Source organism: Crocodylus siamensis, chromosome 3 (assembly GCF_052110815.1).
Source record: "Crocodylus siamensis isolate JL-2025a chromosome 3, ASM5211081v1, whole genome shotgun sequence".
Lineage (NCBI taxonomy): Eukaryota > Metazoa > Chordata > Crocodylia > Crocodylidae > Crocodylus > Crocodylus siamensis.
In genome coordinates, this window is record NC_143397.1 from 156,244,000 (window position 1) to 156,261,852 (window position 17,853).

General features: G+C 42.3%; 1 long non-coding RNA gene across 1 annotated transcript in view; it reads left to right on the forward strand.

The window, feature by feature from the left end:
• Positions 1-1,900: 1,900 nt before the first annotated feature.
• LOC149869032 (uncharacterized) overlaps positions 1,901-17,853 on the forward strand; it is a 151,337-nt gene continuing 135,384 nt past the window's right edge. Inside the window, exon 1 of the long non-coding RNA XR_016441057.1 lies at positions 1,901-2,013. This is a non-coding gene — a long non-coding RNA (uncharacterized LOC149869032). The remainder of the gene's footprint in view (positions 2,014-17,853) is intronic.

Below are 17,853 nucleotides of genomic sequence, written 5' to 3' on the forward strand. Positions count from 1 at the left end.
ATCTCATCCATTTCTTAAAATTTAATTAGATCTGCAACTTCAAAATGCAGCTTCCCTTTACTTTGTATTCTTTTGAAGTTTTATCCATGGTGCCCGGGGCACTGCGTTGGGAACCACTGCTCTAGGTCATTAGTTCAGAACAGAATGAGTCAATATATGTTTTCAGAATAGTGTGATCAAATGCCTGATAGCAACTTTGATAATTTTTGATCGTTTGTGTGAATGATTTGGTTGTATGAATGATGGAATGACACAAAGGAAACCTCATAAATGGAAACTATTGGGATTCTCAGAGAGAGGCCAAAAACTTTCTGGTGAGGTCAATAAACTACTTGCGTGTGCTTCAGAAGAGATGGTGAAGGGAAAATAGCTCTGCTGTTACAGGAGATCTACTTGTAGTATGTTGCCTTATTGGGATAAGAGTTACTCCAAAAGGAAAAACAGGACAAGATTAGGGCATTGACAAGATCATGTGTCAACATTTGTTTTTATTGCACCTGTCACTTGAGTTGTACCTGTGAAAATAATTCTAATACTTGCATGTGTGCTAGTGCCTGGATTTCTCCCTACCTTAACACCTCATATATATTTCTGATCATCTCTTAAGACCCTGCCTATACTAGAAGACTTCAGTTTTCAGAAGTTCTGGTGGCAGAAAACAGCTGCTACCTGAAGCTGCCAGGGGCAGTGGCATAGTATAGAAGCTCCATGCCTGGGATAGCTGCAATACACAGGGAAGCACCCACTGCTTCCATGTCAGTTTTAGCAGGGTGTCACAACCCTGGCAGCAGTGGATACTTTTGTACACCCCTACAAAAGTGCCCAGGGCAGCTGCCCCAGTCACCCGCTTAGTTACACTACTACCAGACACAGACTCATGACTTCTGGCACTTTTCCATAATTCTGTTCCATCAGCTGTACTTGCAGGGTACTACATGGACTCTGGCAAAGTATACTTGTTAAAGAGGCCAGAAAGGCCAGCAGAGGGTGTGGACAGGTTCCTGTAGGTTTCTGGATAGTGGAAGAAAACGTCTTTTAGTCTGTGAGTTATTCTGTGTTAACAGTGTTATTCTGTTTCCACAAGGCAGTATGATGGGGGAAAATAGGCATGTCTACATGAGACGCTTTGCTGCATAGTAGATGAATCTCTTGTGAAGTAAGGTGTCACCATGTAACTGTGCACAACAGATACTATACAGTAAATTAGGCTAATGTGCAGTTTTCTACTGCTTGTAAAATACAGGTAATAAATGAACTGTGCATAAGCTACTGTGCATTACCACTCATGCAGACAGCTGAAAGGGAGCAAATTGCTCCCAGTCAGCCCAGACAGCAGGGGACACAGGAACTGTTTGTTCCCTTCCAGCAGCTGTTTCCCAGCCCTGTGCCCCAGATCAGCAAATCTACACAGGACTTGGAAAATGTCCCTTACCTCACAACTGTTTCCCAGCCCTACGCCCCACACTGAAAGATCCAGGGCATTGGGCTGGGAAGCAGCTATTAGGGAGGGGATACTTTTCTAGCCCCATCCCCTGTGTGGCAAAAGGCCACCTCTGTTTCTCCCCAAAAACTCTGCTTTGTGACAATTTGGTTAGGATGGGCCCAGAAGAGGATACACACCTTACCCTATCTCTTTAGGTAACCTGAGCTGGATACATTCCTGAGGGAAGGGGGAAACCTGTTCCCTCTGCCTACGTGACTAGCAACACATACCTGGGTGAGCGGCTTGGACTCCCTGGGGAGCTAGGAACTGCCAGTCTGCCCAGCAACTAGTGATGCATTTCAGATTGGTTGGCTGACAGCCAACAGATGCTGGCCTCCATTGGACCAGGTAAATGAGGTCATAAGGCCTATATAAGTTAAGGACTGCTCAGCAGGAAGGGACAACAGACATGAGGAACAGTCAGAGAGAGAGAAGAGCTGAACCATCTGAAACTCGTGCTTTCTCAAAACTCATAATCAAGGAACTGCCTGCCTCCAGAAGGACTCTCCACCTACCTCTGGATGATACTTGTGAGTAAGCTACCTGAGATCTAACTAGATATATAGCTTGCAGTAACTCAGATGTGTGATCAAAGGCTACCCAGCCATGCCAGTTTGCTTTATGGGATTTCTCTGATATTGCTCTACCCTGTACCCTATTGAAACCCTACCCCTGTAACCAATCAAGTTCTCCTTTGTACCTAGTGTGGGAGACTTATTGGGTGTGGGTCTAGATTATGCCTGTCTTGGGGTCCCCTTGGTTCTGCTGACTAAGGGAGACCACTACTTGTGCTTCCGACTGAGAGAAGCACCCCCAAGTGCTTGAAGGGAGTCAAGTACCCTCAAGGGCTACTAGGTCTGTGTTTCCCAGGTCGCACAAAGCCAGAAAAAGCCCATCCCTGGGTGGTGGCAGTTTTTACCCCAGGCTAGCAGGTGTGCTCCAGGAAGGGGGTTGGCCAGACATGAGACACCCCCAAGGAGGCACTCAGAGCCTAGAAGGTGGTTGGGTGCAGTGAGGTGGGTGGCTAAATGCAGGAGCACCCCCTACTGGCCTGCCACATGCTGATTTGATGATCTGGGGCATGGGCTTGGAAATAGCTGCTCCAGAGGTGGGACAGTTCCACCTACCCCCCAGGTCTGACCCCAGCACCCCCTGGAGGTCTTCCTGGCTGCTGTAGTGGGGCAGAGCAGGGTAGGAATAACCCTACACTGAATTGCTCCCACCAGAAGCAATTTTGCTCCTGACAGGCACACATGTAGATGGGCTCCCAGGGAAAGCTTACTGTGCAGTACTTTACTGTGCAGTAAGCTTACAGCACATTAACAGCATGTGTAGACATGCCCACTATGTAGTACATATCAGGCTTAACTGTCTACTACCAGTCTACTTGGATATTAGAACTTCTAGCACCTTTAATATTCACATCAGTACAAAATTCTACAGTGCAATTTAAATTTGGTAGTATAGAAGGTAGCATAAATACGTATCTGTATAACTAATACAAGAAGCACTGGACAGCTTGCTTTGTTTGCTGTCACATTTAACTTCAATCTTTTTTTTTAAATTATCTGAATCAATCACAAAATCACCAGCTTCATATACTAAAGTAGTGATTCTCAACTGGGGTGCCATGCAATCCCTTAAGAGTGACACAGGGTGCTGTACAATATTAGCTCAGTCGGGGATACAAACTACCAGTATGAGGCACAAGAGAAACCCAGAGGTTTCAAATAGGAATCCATAGTGTTAAATACATGTTGACCTGTTGTAGCCTTTCTGAGTTCTTTGGAACTGAAGGATGCTATTTTTCTGTAGTCAAGAAATGAGTGAAATCAATTTTTTAATGTAGGGCAGAGAAATTATGGAGGAGTTCCTCGAGTCTCTATAGGAGTTTGAGAACCACTGTACTAAAGTACAGTACAGATCAGGAACCTCGCAAAATAATTTAGGCACAGTTTATTGCAGAACATATGACATCCAGTCTATATTTCCGCCATGCATGGGGCTTTATAGACCCTCCTTATTTCCCATTGCTAAAAATGTGTTTTTAAAAGAAATATTGTAGCTGCTACAATTGGCCAGTGGGAAAGCCTGTAAAAAATGGATGTGTATGCACACTGTCAGGCATATTGCTGATGCACTGCAGAAAGAAAGAGTTTAGGCATTTTTCAACAGGCACAAATAGGGGTATGTGTTCCAGTTAGCACTGGAATAATGAGCTGGCCACAATGCTAACAAATCAAGCTAAGGTAGCATTAGAGAACAGTGGAAGATGGAATTTACATGCTGATTAAATGACAGTACTTCACCCTTCTTGCCCTTGTTTTATATTCATTCCCATCTATCACTTGAAAGCTTTTCCATTAACAGCTACAAAATCCTCTTCAGTGATGAGACTGATTATACAGAAGAGAAGTTAACGTTTAATCACCTGCAAATAATTCAGCTAAGCATGTCTGTGCTATGATGGACAGATGTGACAAGGTGTGCAGTCCTCCAAACCCCGGGACTCCAGAAGACATATGAAAATCTATAGTAAAATTCAAAAGTGGCCCAAATTCTATTACACAAATAACACACCCATTCCACTCTGGAATCAAAAAGGGACAAGAACAGGGGCTAAGAACAAACCAGGCTCTTTGCTGCTTTCAGTCTTTAAATTTCCCTGGAAAAACATAACAAGCAGGGATTAGAAAAAAGTTGCATTTAAGGCATCTTTGTACCAGGTAAATTTTGAGCTGCTACAAGAGCCAAACCAGAATTTACTTTGTTTGTATTTTCAATCATATTCACAGCAGAGATTTTATTTATATATATATATACACACATATATACTTATGTGTGAAAGTACACACACTCACATTTTTCTCTTCTGTTCCATGTTTTGCCATTTTACATTTGGTAATTAGTTTATATTCCTTGATAGCGTGTTTTCATCCTTTCTTGAATGTTTAAATACTATCTTTGGGTTACCATTTTTTCAGCTGGTTTTCATCAACTCCTTTTGTTCTTGTTTGGCCTTTTGTTTTTCCCTTGTTACTTTCATTATTGAATAGGCATTTTACTCAGTTAATTGGTGTGGGCTTGAAATCCTCTTGTCTCTCATGTCTGACAATCTCATCAGAAGTCTATTTCTAAGCCAGTTTTGGCTTTGGATGCCTAGTCCTCAGTGAAATATCCTGACCTTCCATAATATGAGGGATTTCTTTTCTTTTTTCTCTCTCTCTGTCTTCATAGTGCTCAGCATGCCAAGCACTACGGTTTTGTCTTTTATGTAGGTTGACTATAAGGTACTCTGGGACATCTGGGGGACTGGCCCCACATCCCTCTCTCGCAAGTCAGCAGCACTCGGTGGGGCATTGTGGTGTACTAGGTGGCCAGGCAGGCGTGCTTGCCTGCCTGCCTGCTCATGTGCCTGGTATGTTGTGCCACCCTGCCTCCCTGCTGGACTGTGCCCCATGCCCCCGTGTTTCTGGGACACTTTTTAATTCTCACCAGCCAGCTGGGACTGGCCTCTGAAATCCGGGACTGTCCTAGCTCAAATGAGACATACAGTCACCCTACTTACATATCGGAGTCATTGATATATATGGTGCCAGAAGATGCCACAGCATTTATTACACTAGGGCTCCTGCATAGGCTGTTATTTCATCTGAATTCCCTACTGCAAATGCAACCTAAGTATTACACACTTTAAAATCAGCCACTGTTAGCTGAAAAAATGGCAGAGGATAAGATTTGAAATGAGAAAGAGAATCTGTTTCTTCGTAATGACGCCATATAATTTTCTAACTCTTTGGCTTTCTGTTTCAGCATTTTTGGTGTTAATGCTTTGTAGTAATACTGATGAGACAGCAGCAGAACTATGCGTGATGGAGGCAAGGCTGTGTGTGAATGGGAGATGTACAGTGCCTCTTAATCAAGCACAGCTGAGAAGTATGTTTCTCCTTGTGTATGCTCTATTGCTTTTTTATCTTTTTATTTCCTTTGTGGCTGCTGGGTGTAATATGCCCCCTGCTCTGATTCCTAATTGCTGTGAAATGACTGAGTGGGAGGCAGTTGGTGGGGGGTTGATATTGCTTCTGTGCGAATTCTTTGTGAACCTGACTCAGCATTTGGCTGATAGTGTGGCATGCTGCCAAGCCACTGAGTCATCAGTACGCTTTCTTTCACTTTGAGCCCCAGGCTCCATCAGTGATTGATGGTTCTGTAGTTTGACTGAAAACCTTCTTGCTCTTCACAGGTGCTAAGTCATCATAACATTCCCATCCCTCTCTAGTTCTTCCCATTGGCAGTGTTATGACTCATAGGCCAGTGCAAATCACTTCAAGTGGCAGCTCAGATGACGCACAGTAAATCCAAGCTGTAATTAGGTCACAGGTGGGAAATTCAGTTTGGTCTCTCTCACCCTAATGAGCATTTGTCTCTGCCTGTAAAAAAGGCAGACAATTTGGGATCCTTGGGTTACTTCTGATTAAGGGACTGGAGTAGGAGGTGCCTAGTAGCAGTAGGAATGTTCATTTTCAGTGATGCAAATAAGCTCACACTTCATCTTCTTAAATGATGCCTGCAGGCTGCCAGCACAGTCATTCCTTCACTTTTGTGAGCACCAAATTTAAACTAAGACTCATATTAAATAAAGGCAGTGGTGTTCATTGAAAAGAAGGGCTCCCCTCTTCCTACTTGGGCACCGTGATATAGAAATGTGACCCCATGAATGATCTAGCAGAGAAGCCAGCCTTCTTTGGAGCTCTGTGAATAGGTCTGGTGCTGTTACAGGTGCTTATGTTGGCAGACTGCTGATGAGCTTCTTTAGCAGGAGACAACTGACACTTTCAGGAGAAGAACGTACAGGTGAGAGTTGGTAAAGCAGCCAGACAAATAATTCCCATCGTCTTATTTGTTTGGCTATTTCTGCTCTTTTTTCTACGTTTGTAGTTTTTCCACAAACAGGTCTTGATTTTTATGAACACATTCATTGTTCTCATTGTTACTAGATGTGCTTATTTCATGACCAATTTCTAGCCTTTGGCTTGTCCATGAACTCCTTATCCAAGTATTTATGAAAGTAGCTGTTGTCATCATTTTATTACCGGAGTTGCTTGACATGCATCTAAATAACAAAACTGCCTCTATTGTCTGTATGGTTGATCTAAGCTTTACAAAGCAGGAATTATTGGGGAGGTGAGAGGACTTTGCAGATGGAAAGAGGGAATATTTTGAAGTGAATGTAGCATTTCAAAAGAGAACAAACCAGGCAAGAGGGAAGCAGGTCCAAGGGTTTTTTAAAACTTTTTCTTTTAACATTTCCCATCTTTTTCACACAAACAGCATTGTGTAATTTAGATGAATTTGGACCTGTACAACTGCATGAATAACTGATTTTTCATTTTGGTGTCCAAATTTAAAGTCATAAGAGGAAAAAAAAAAAAAGGGTATAAAAAAATTCCATTTTAACTTGTATTTTTAAACATTTAAAATGAAATAAATTGGCAAATGACTCTTCATTTCAAAAGGAAAATTCAGTATATCATATCAAAAGGCTTATTATTTTTGTATTACTTTTGATCTGGATAGGTTACAGGAGTGGGCTGACATAAACAGGATGCGTTTCAAAACTGACAAGTGCAGGGTGCTGCACTTAGGCAGTAGAAACCAGCAGCACACTTATAAGATGGGGAAACTCCCTTCTTGAGAGCACGGAGGCAGAAAGGGATCTTAGAGTCATTATTGACTTCAAGATGAACATGGGCCGACAATGCGAGGTCACAGTTGGCAGGGCTAACCGGACCTTGTCGTGCATCCACAGGTGTATCTCAAGTAGAGCCAGGGAGGTGATCCTCCCCATCTATGCGACGCTGGTCAGGCCACAGCTGGAGTACTGTGTCCAGTTCTGTGCGCCCCACTTCAGGAGGGATGTGGACAACATTGAAAGGGTCCGGAGGAGGGCCGCCCACATGATCCGGAGACAACAGGGCAGACCCTACAATGAAAGACTGCAGGACCTAAACCTGTTCAGCCTTCACAAGAGAAGGCCGAGGGGGGACCTGGTGACTGTCTATAAACTCACTAGGGGGGACCAGAAGGGTTTGGGGGAGACACTGTTTCCCCTAGCGCCCCCTGGCATAACAAGGAATAATGGACACAAATTATTTGAGAGTAGGTTTAGACTAGACATCTGCAAGAACTACTTCACAGTTAGGGCAGCTAGGAGCTGGAACCAACTTCCTAGGGAAGTGGTGCTGGCTCCTACCCTGGGGGGGTCTTTAAGAAGAGGCTTGCTGCCTACCTGGCTGGACTCATTTGAGTCCAGTTTTTCTCCCGCCCAGGCTGGGGGTCAGACTTGAAGATCTACAAGGTCCCTTCCGACCCTACTTCTATGATTTTTTTTTTTTTTTGCCAGAAACAATTTTCCAAAGATGGTGTCCATTTACAAAATATTTTTGTTGACCTAAATCTTCATTCATTTGTAATTCCCCTTTTCCCCCTTCAAACAAACAAAAAAAACCTTGACAGTTTTGTCCAGCTTTAAACTTAAAGTCCTAGGCTAGGTACAGACATTCAAAAAGCCCAAGGTGGAGTTGATCTAAATTACACGGTTTTCTGTAGGCACTGTATTTTAGATCAGTGTGGAACAGAATACACATTCTGTTAAGTGTATAAACCAGTTTCCGATCGCTTATAAGAGTAAGGTGTAATGGCTATGCCTGGCTGTAATAGGTCTCTTTTATTGACATGCTCCTTTTTTGTGTCTTCCTCTAAAATGTGGTATTAATTTTTGCCAGTCAGTGAAGGCTGCTACATTGCATTCCTTAGAGAAATGCAAAGTGCTGCATCTGGGAAGGAACAACCCCTACCACACCTACAGGCTGGGCAGTGCTAACCTGATCAGCACTACAAATGAAAGGGATCTGTGGGTAACAATAAATCCCAGCATGAATATGAGCTGGCAATGTGATGTAGTAGCCGCTAGGGCCAATAAAACTCTGGCATGCATCAATCGATGCATATCCAGTAAAACAAAAGAACTGATTCTCCAGCTTTACTCAACATTGGTGCGGTTGCAGCTGGAGTACTGCATACAGTTCTGGGCGCCGCATTTTAACAAGGACGTGCTAAAGCTTGAGAGGTTCCAGAGATGGGCCACTCGTATGATCAGAGACTTGCATGGCAAGCCATACGAAGAGAGGCTGAGGGATCTTGGACTCTTCTGCCTAGAGAAAAGAAGGCTGAGAAGGGACCTGATTGCGACTTACCGCTGTATCAGAGACATACATCAGGGGCTCGGTGAACAACCAACTAAAGGAAAATAGATCACCGAATACATTTCTATTAATGTTAAAGTTGCCAGAAAGCAACAATTTCGATTTGCTTTTTTAAATTCTTTTGGAGCAAAACTTTCATCAGTGTTTTCTGACCAACTGTGTGCGCGCTGAGAGCACCTTTGCAGAAACACTAGGGAACTCATTTGCCAGCGTGCTATGCTATATGCTATGTGGACTTGAGTAAACTTAGACAAGCATTTATCTTAGTAGACACTTAGATTTTCAGTTTCTTCGATTTTCAGAAGAACAGGCTTTAGCAATGTCCGTGCAACTGTGTCTCCAGTCTGGTGTTTGTAGCATGTTCTTGTCAGCTTCAATTCACATGCTAACCCTTCTGATATTAAGTGTGATCATTTTAGCTAATTACCAGTAAGCAGCCTCCTGCTTTAGAATGCCATCAAGATTGAACTAACATTTTCTATAGTAGTAGAGATTGTTTAGCCTTCGAGTTTTCCATGTGTATGTATGATGACTAAATTCTAAATATTTTTTTTCTGAATTCTTAAAAGCTGTTCAATTGCTATTTATTACTCTTATCTCTGCCTCCCTCTTTTAACCCTTCTTTATGTGTTTTGTTGTGCCTCTGATATGCCTTCCTTAGCTCCTCTGACATTAATGTAGGGCAGGATTCAAAAACTATCCCCCAACTCTCCCCAAGATAACAGTTGGAGCATTACCTGCCAACATATTTTATCACCTCTTCCTTGTTTTGATTTTTACATATATCAATTGCAAGACCTCCAGGGATGCCCATTTGCATAGCTCTGTTTTCACCTGCAACTTGTTAATGGTCTAAGTCATTTGCAAAGGCAATTTCCTAGTCAGTGTTTACTCACAATAAAATGCTCTATATTGTCAACATTTCCAGTGAAATAAATCTACTGTGAAGACCACAGGAAGAGATCAATACTGGAAAAAAATCAGTAATGTTGTTGCAGTAATGTTATTATGGAATTACTACAGGAACTTACTCCTCTAGCATTTACACTTATTATTTCTACAGTGCTTCCCCATGTCAGAGACTGTTAAACTTGCAAATAATTCTGTTCTGCTATATTGCCCACAAGATACTTAGAGGCATATTGGGCAGTAAGCAGATGACCTATGCTGAATTATTGTAGAACTTCTCATACATAGTGGTGGCCTTGGGGTTGGAGGGACATTGTTCTTCATAAGGCATGCTCCTCCCAAAGTTTCTGTGTGCACAGAATTATACACGGGGCACTACCCCTTTGGATTGCACTGCTTGATTGCTTTCAGTGGAGGCATATTTAATAAGTTTTGTGCACTGGAAAATTTCCCTGTCCTGTGCTTTAGGGTGGGAAGGCGGGGTGTGAGTGTTGGAGAGTGGGGCAGAGGGAGGACAGGGGAGGGGAAGAGGAAGAGGAAGCCTTATCGGGGGACTCGGTGACCCCAGCTGCTACGCTGTCCAGACCTGGATACCACATCTTGGTGCTGGGATGCTTGGGCTAAAGACTCCTTGGGGAACTGCCATTTTGCTACCCCCTCTAAGGTGGTGCCCAAAACATGCCTTCTTTGAACTGATTTCCTATCACCCCAAAGGACAGGTAGGTTTTGTGCTACCAAGTATAGGGGCAGCATTTGCCCCTACCCTCTGTGTGCTCAGCTCTAATTCAGGAAATCAGAGCTGTGTTTGAAGTAAAAATAGTTCCAATGACACTATTGGGTCATGAACCTTCCTTCCATTTTTGCGAGGGCAGAGTAACAGATAATTATCTGGTGCTTTAGCCATAGATGGCAACAGGGCAGAATGGAGGCAAACAGGTTAATTCCGTTCTGTTGCTTACATTCAATTTTTTAAAATTTATTTGACTATAAAGAAGCACCCCGCCCCCCCAAGTAGAATAAGATAATTTTCAATCCAGCTGTGAATCAGGCTTAAGAAGAACAAAAAAAATGCCCTGGAAATTGAGTCTGTGTTTTAAAGCCATAAAGAAGTACACCATGAAAGTGGAACAACAGGGCACTGATTTTTCAGAATATGCTTTTTCCTCTATAAATTGTTTTCAAAAACAGACAAACTCTTGTCTGCAACTACGAATGGAAAAGCTAAGTAGCGTATTAATGAACAAAATAGGGTTTTTCCCCTAACATACAGAACAGATGAATCTTCAGTTTTGTAGCTTCCTGAGAGCTTCTGTTTTTATCTATTATATCAGTATATCTGTCTAAATGCTACAGGCAAAGTTCTGTCAAATCTGAATCTTCACTTCAGCATTCCCTTCCTCATGTGAGTTTCCATCAGTTGAGTGCTGCTCAGCTCATAAGAGCAGGATATTAGGGAGGAGATCCAATAGGAGGATTTTGCCATTGCCAAACACCCTAGCATCCTTTTAAGGATACCTTTTTTCAGAGTGTATTGCTCACAAAAGGATGCTGGTGTTGGTATAGTTGTTGTCCCAAATCCGAGGCTCTAGAGTCAGTCAGCAGCAGAAAGGTAGGATGTGAGCCTCTTGGGTGAACAGGAAGGAGGCTGGAAGCTAGGCTGAGCTTATTTGCCTCTGAATTACAGACTTTATCAAACAACTTTCTGCTGTTCTAATTATTAGTTAATATAGCAGCTCTCTCAGAGGAGAAAAAAAATCTTGTTGAGAATGAACACAACCTGAATATCCATGATAATGTAGGTGCCTGCTCCCTACTGTTTATAAATTGATCTTGAAAGCACAGTGTAGGCAGTCAGTTCATTTCCAGCTGCACAACACTTTATTTATGTCAATGCATAAATTTCTATATAATGGTCACAGCTGAACAGACTGCTTTCCATTGGTTTGTGTGCAGAGGCGCAACAAGCAGAATTGGCACCCTGGGCAAGTACTAAGGGAAAGTGGGGGATATGGCTCTGGGGCTGGGGGTGGGAAGGGCATGGCATGGCATATGCTTCCAAGAGTGAGGGTGGGAAGAAGCAGGAGAAGTCCCATACTGGAAGATCCTAAATAGTCCCTGACTGAGCTGCTGCTCCCACTGCTGCATGTTCTGCACCCACCTCCAGCTGTTGTTGTTAATGCAGCAGCAGCTGCCACCATTGTCACCACCAGAGACTGTTTTGGAGTTCCTGGCATGGGTAAACTCTGGGCTACTCTTGCTGCCAGGGCACAGACTCTGTAGAGTTTTTTGGTTTTGCGGGGTTTGTTTGTTTTTTTTGGGGGGGGGAGGAGGGGAGGAGGGTGGAAGGGATGGGCAATTTCAAGACTCCTGCTAACATGGTGGCTGGGAGAGGGCCCCTTTTGTGTACCTCTAGTTATGCGGTTCCTGCTGCAGTCCAAACTGCCACATCAATACCACACAGCAGAGAACCTCTGGTATGAGGAATGGAGTTTGACATCACCACCAGACAAGTTCCTTATTACAGATTGTACAGTCTACCCACCTGACTTCAACCTGCCGTGCTGTCAGTGGGCCTTGTTGAATAGGTTCTGGGTAGAGCAAGAATTGTGTGCCGCCAACCTCCATCGTTAGGGTCTTCGTGACAACCTGGACTTTACCTGTGGCAAAACACACACCACATCACACACTGTTAAGTTCAGCGGTGAGTGACACATGCCAGCTGCGTATGGCCACCGAGGATGCTATTACATGGCTCAGCAATTATGCACACGCTGACTGACTGACTGTTGGGTACTGTATATTCTGTCCAAAGAACCACCTAAGTATAGTGTATTTGTTGTACAGTGCTTTTTGGCAAAGGTCTGCCAGAAATGTAGCATTTGCAAATGTATTTGAGTATGTATGCGTGATTGCCTTAAGTAAGCTGAACCCCAGAATTCAGGAAATGCGAGTACTTTCAGTTTCTATTGGACTGTGTTTTGAGTTGGGGTCATGTATTATGTGGCAAAGGAATAAAACACTCCTGGAATACTGCAGGGGGTGATTGTGTATGTATGGAAATATATTAGAAGATAGAGTTGCACCTTACAGTCTAACCAGAGCGTGTGTGTATGCGCACACCATAAACTTTTGTCGGTTGACGTTTACTTTGTCAAAGGATATGCACAAAGCAGTGGTAAGAAAATTTGAATACAAGAGACAAGGGAGGGAGAGAAAATTTGAATATAAGAGACAAGGGAGTGAGAGAGAGAGAAAGTGGGGAGGAGAGAGAAGTGGGAGAGGCAAGCAAATAAGCAGTAAACTGTTAGAAACAAAGGGGTCGCAAAAGCAAATCCAGATAATGGGATAAGAATCCATAGTCCTTGTTGAAACCGTACTTAAAACAACCTAGTCTGTGGATAATTCCTTATTCCTCAATTTTCCATTCAAATCAGTTTTGTAAATGTTTGCTGCCTAAGAACAGCCACCCTCAGGTCAGATGAGTGTCCAGGGAGGTCCAAGTGTTCTGCCTCAGGCCTTGGTTCTTTTAGGCCTCATGTCAGACCTGTGTTCATTCATTCTTTCATGAAGTGTTCACCCTGTCTAATGTAGACAGCAGAGGGGCACTGTAAATGGGTAATGGTTTATATGACATTAGTGGAGTTGCAAGTGAATGAATGTTATAAAATAAGGATTAACACCCCCCAATACTTATGGCAGAGCATGGCACATGAGGCCATTTTGCTCAGCACACCAGAGCTGGCCCTGGCTCTGGGTAGCTGCCACCGGCCACTGAGTCCAGGCTGTTTGCAGCAGAGAGCCATAAGGTGCGTGTACAGCCATCATGCCATTGCCATGGAGCTGATGCTGGAGTTCTGGATGCTGGTGCAGGTGTTTGCTGCCTACCTGATGCATGCTGCACCTGCCCAGAGCCTGGACAGTTGTGGCAGGCAGCCGGGGGGCTGCGAACAGTTGCACTGGGGTCCAGAGGTCGGCCAGGCTATGTGACTGTGGTGGGTAGACACATGCCTCTAGGCAGGTGGTGGGGAAGGGCCAGGGTTGGCAGGGCTGTGGACACCAGTGCAGCTGTTTGCAGCCTGCCCACTGCCTGCTGCAAGAAGCCTGGGCGCCATGGCCAGTAGTGGCTGCACACATGCCTCAGGGCACATGGTAGGGAAGGGGTCAGGGCAGCACAACCGTGGCCCCTCCACTGCCTTGCACTTGCCACCACCAATAAGGAACAGCTCCCTTGTGGCTCCCCTGCCACCTGCCCCTGGCATGCCAACTCAAGGTGTGGATTGAGGTTGACATATTTTTGGCACTCACCAAAAACTTTGCTGACATCTGTTATAAATATTGTCATTTGGTCCTTGATGGCATGGTATATATTGGTGCTGAGCTACAGAAGGCATCTGGGTCCATTGCAAGGCCTGGTGCTTCAGCGAGGTTTAGAGTTAAGTAGCTTGTTGTTTGAGAGATGTCATTTGAGACTCGGGGGGCTGCCTGTAAACCAGGATTGGTTTGCCGTCCAGGAAGATGTGATACAGCACAATGCTAATATCTATTTCCTTTGTTAGATAAGCGGTAGTAGGTAGGTGACTAGGGAATTTGGTATTGTAGCAACTGGTAAATCCCTCCAAACCTTTGCCACAAAATTCAGCAGTTTGGGCCACATCTTGACATGAAGGTGTTTGCATTAAGATATGATTATTTTGTACTATTTATCCAGAAGAGCTCTATGCTCAAAAAATGATCCAGAAATATGTGGCAGGCTGGCAGCCAAAATGGAGTGGTCACAAATGTCATCCCTTTTAAGATCTTGAGTATAGAGCTACCACTTCTCTGGCCAATCTATCACACTTAACGTAAGTAAAACATTCATGGATGACACTTAATCCCTGGAGCCGGTTGTGCACAGAATGATTAGGAGAGGAATAACATCTCTTCATCATGCACAAGTATGTTGCATGTTCCATGAGCTGATGAAGATTTGCTTATTATTTCCTTGGGAACTTTCCATGATTTTCTTAGTCAGTATTTTGACTGAGGTTGCTTAAGTGTTTTTGGTTAGCTTTTCTGTTACAGTGTGCATACAAGTAACAGAAAAACACTTCTGAATGAGCACTGGGGAATAAATAAATAAATATGAAAGGAGTAGGTGTTGAAAGAAAATACTTGAAATCTAAATTATTAAGACCTGTGGCAGAAAGAATGTCCAAAAATGATAATCGGAAATATTTTTCTCCATTCCTTATCTGCATTTCCTCCTGTCCTCAAAGGACTCAATGCATTCCTCTGAATATTGAAGAATATATGCTATATAGGAGTTCCTTAGCATGATGTCAGAGAATTATGGTTCCAGTATCATACTGATGCACCTTTTTCTATTTTTACTGTTCCCTGTCTTCTGGAAATGTATGCTAATGGTGTATATTTAAATTTTCTTTAAGCAGAATAATTAAAAGGAACAGGCTGAAAAAGAGTAGAGGATAAAAATGCTACTTTTTGTAGCTGCAGCTATAGTGAGAAAAGTCTTGGCGTTATCTTATACTTTATAATTTGCCTAAAGAGTTTTTTCACCTAACCCAAACTTAGACTACTTATCCATATGTCCAGTCTGTGACTGTTCCTACTTCACCAAAAAAAACCCCCACATTCACTCTTTCTTACTTTCTGCTCTGAAAGTTTGCCTTTTAGGCCTAGTAAGTAAAATTTGCCTTCACAGATTACTGGCTTTGTCTCCTCCTCAGAATAAATGACTCTTCAACGTACCATTTCCCCCTATTATTTTATAAATGAATTTTTCCATGGATTTATAAAATGCTTAATTTTATAGGACCCTAAAATTGGGGGAGCCTTTTGGGTGATAATGAGATATATCTGTATCTGGTCCTATGAAATTAGGCATTTTCTAGTGATTTAACTAACTAGGATTAGAAACAAAGTTAATGGACTTGTTACATTTTTCCTATGTAGAGATGAGGCCTAACAGCATATCTATCCTGAAAACTTACGTTCTAAGCAATAAGGTAGGTCTCATCCATGTTACCAGGAGAGCCTGTTTCAGAGCTAGGAATTGAATCAAAAAGTCAGAGTCCAAGTCTCCTACTCTAAAAATAATCCCATCTTTTCTTGTAATTATATTATTGTGTTTCTCCACCCACTCCTCAATACTAGCAAAGAAGTCCTTGACATGATTTTTTTCCATGCTTCTCCGGTAGTAAACCACCAGTCAAAAAGTATTTTTATTCTTGCTGAAATCAATATTCACTAGTAGGCTCCTGGGTACAACTTAGAGACAAAACAGTAAACCAGACTTCAACCTCAAAACATTTGAACTTTGCCTGAGATCAGATCCCAGTCTGGACCCAGTGTCCTCTGATTCTACAGTAGTTCTAAACAGATCCTTACAACACTTTAAACTGAGAAAATCTGTTTCTTATGTCTTTGAACTGATGTCTGTTGCATATCTGTGCACATCTTATACAGATTATCCAGAGAAGCCTTATCCAATTTCCATTAAATTCGATGGGAAACCTTTCCATTTGGATTTTCATAGGTGTCTAAGGGACTTGGCTATGTAAATTCCATTGACTGTCCTTTGAAAATCCCACCTTTAATGATTTTAGGGAGAGTTGTACCTGACATTAAATGCATATGGAATCAAAGGTTGCTATTTTATTTTGAATTAGCATCATGCTCTCCAATGTTTAAGTCACATTTTCAGTTCCTACCTTTTCTTGCCATCAGCTTGATCTTCAGATAAATAAAGATAAAACAATAACCATGATGATAAACTTCACCAAAGTCTATAAGTCTGAATGTTGCAGGGCTGCCAAGACCCACTTACTTAAAATTATATTAATCATTTTCACTTTCTCAGAATGTAGGATTCCACTTCAAAAGTAGAAAAAAAATTAAAATTCAAAACATGTCTATTTCTGCAGTTTAAGCACAGTCATTTTGTCTAATCATGTCTTATGTGTTCGTTCTGTTTGACATTATGAATTTTCTATAGAACAGGAAAAAAATGACAAAGGTGCAAAATGTTTAAGAGCTGGGATCCTCAAGACTGTCATTCATGCTCTGTCTTTCCAACTCTCTTCCATTGAAAAGCTCCGGTGTTATTGGAAACCCATGGGGTTGAAATTTTCTTCATTAAAATTTGATGATAATCTCCAGCAGACTTGGTACACCGTTTCTGACAGGGATGACAAAATAGATGTCCCCTTAAATGCATTTTATAGTGTTCTTTGCATTTATTTTTTATATTGTGCTCATACCAATTTTAATTTGAATGATGTGAGCCCTGATTTTTGTTTTAAAATACAGAAAGCTAACTGTTGTTTCTGGTTTATAGTGATTTTATTTTAAACTATGGGTCTGACTATTGTCAATTGTATAATTAGAATCGTGTAGAGTGTTAGACTTTAGAGTAAGTCCAGATTGAGTTGGGTTTGGATGGACTGAAAGGAGGGGGGGAAGGTGTACAAGGACTGAACATCGAGTTTGTTATTTATTACTGATTTGTTTTTAATTATTTATTTCATTTGTTTTCAATAGCTGCCCATGCTATAAAGAGCTTCTAATTAAGTTTTTAGTATTTGGGGAATGGAAAGAAACAAAACAGGAGGAGAAATGTATGAACATGACAAGATGTATTTTCTGCAAATCAAAATGGTTAGGGGATCTGTAAATCAACATCATGTATAGCACCTGTGGGATTAATACTTTAATTTTATCTACTGGGATCCTTTTGTAATCTCTGCAGAGAACTGAGACAGGAGCAGTCACCTGCTCTCTGTCTGCAGTCCAGCAGCTAGCTAAACTGGACAGTGGGAGAGCCTTGCAGGATATCTTGGCAGCAGGCACCTGATTTCCCAGAGAACAGATATACCAGCAGCAAGGAGGCAGACACAAATGGTAAATGATCTGCAGTCAAGAAGAAATAAGATGGAGTTGGGTCCAATAACAGGATACCCAACCTTTTTCTCAGTATTTGTTTACCAATACCGGTCAAGGAGCATTAACATCATCACTTTTCCCTAGTTGATTAATCTCATGGGCTTTCTTTTCTTTCCTGTTTTTTTCTTTTATATTACTCTATACTAACTGCTCAGGAAGTACAACTCCTTCCCGACTGAAAACTAAGCATAGGTCTGTTACTGAAAAATAGATCACATGAATTTGGTTATTATAAGATCTATGCTTTAAGAG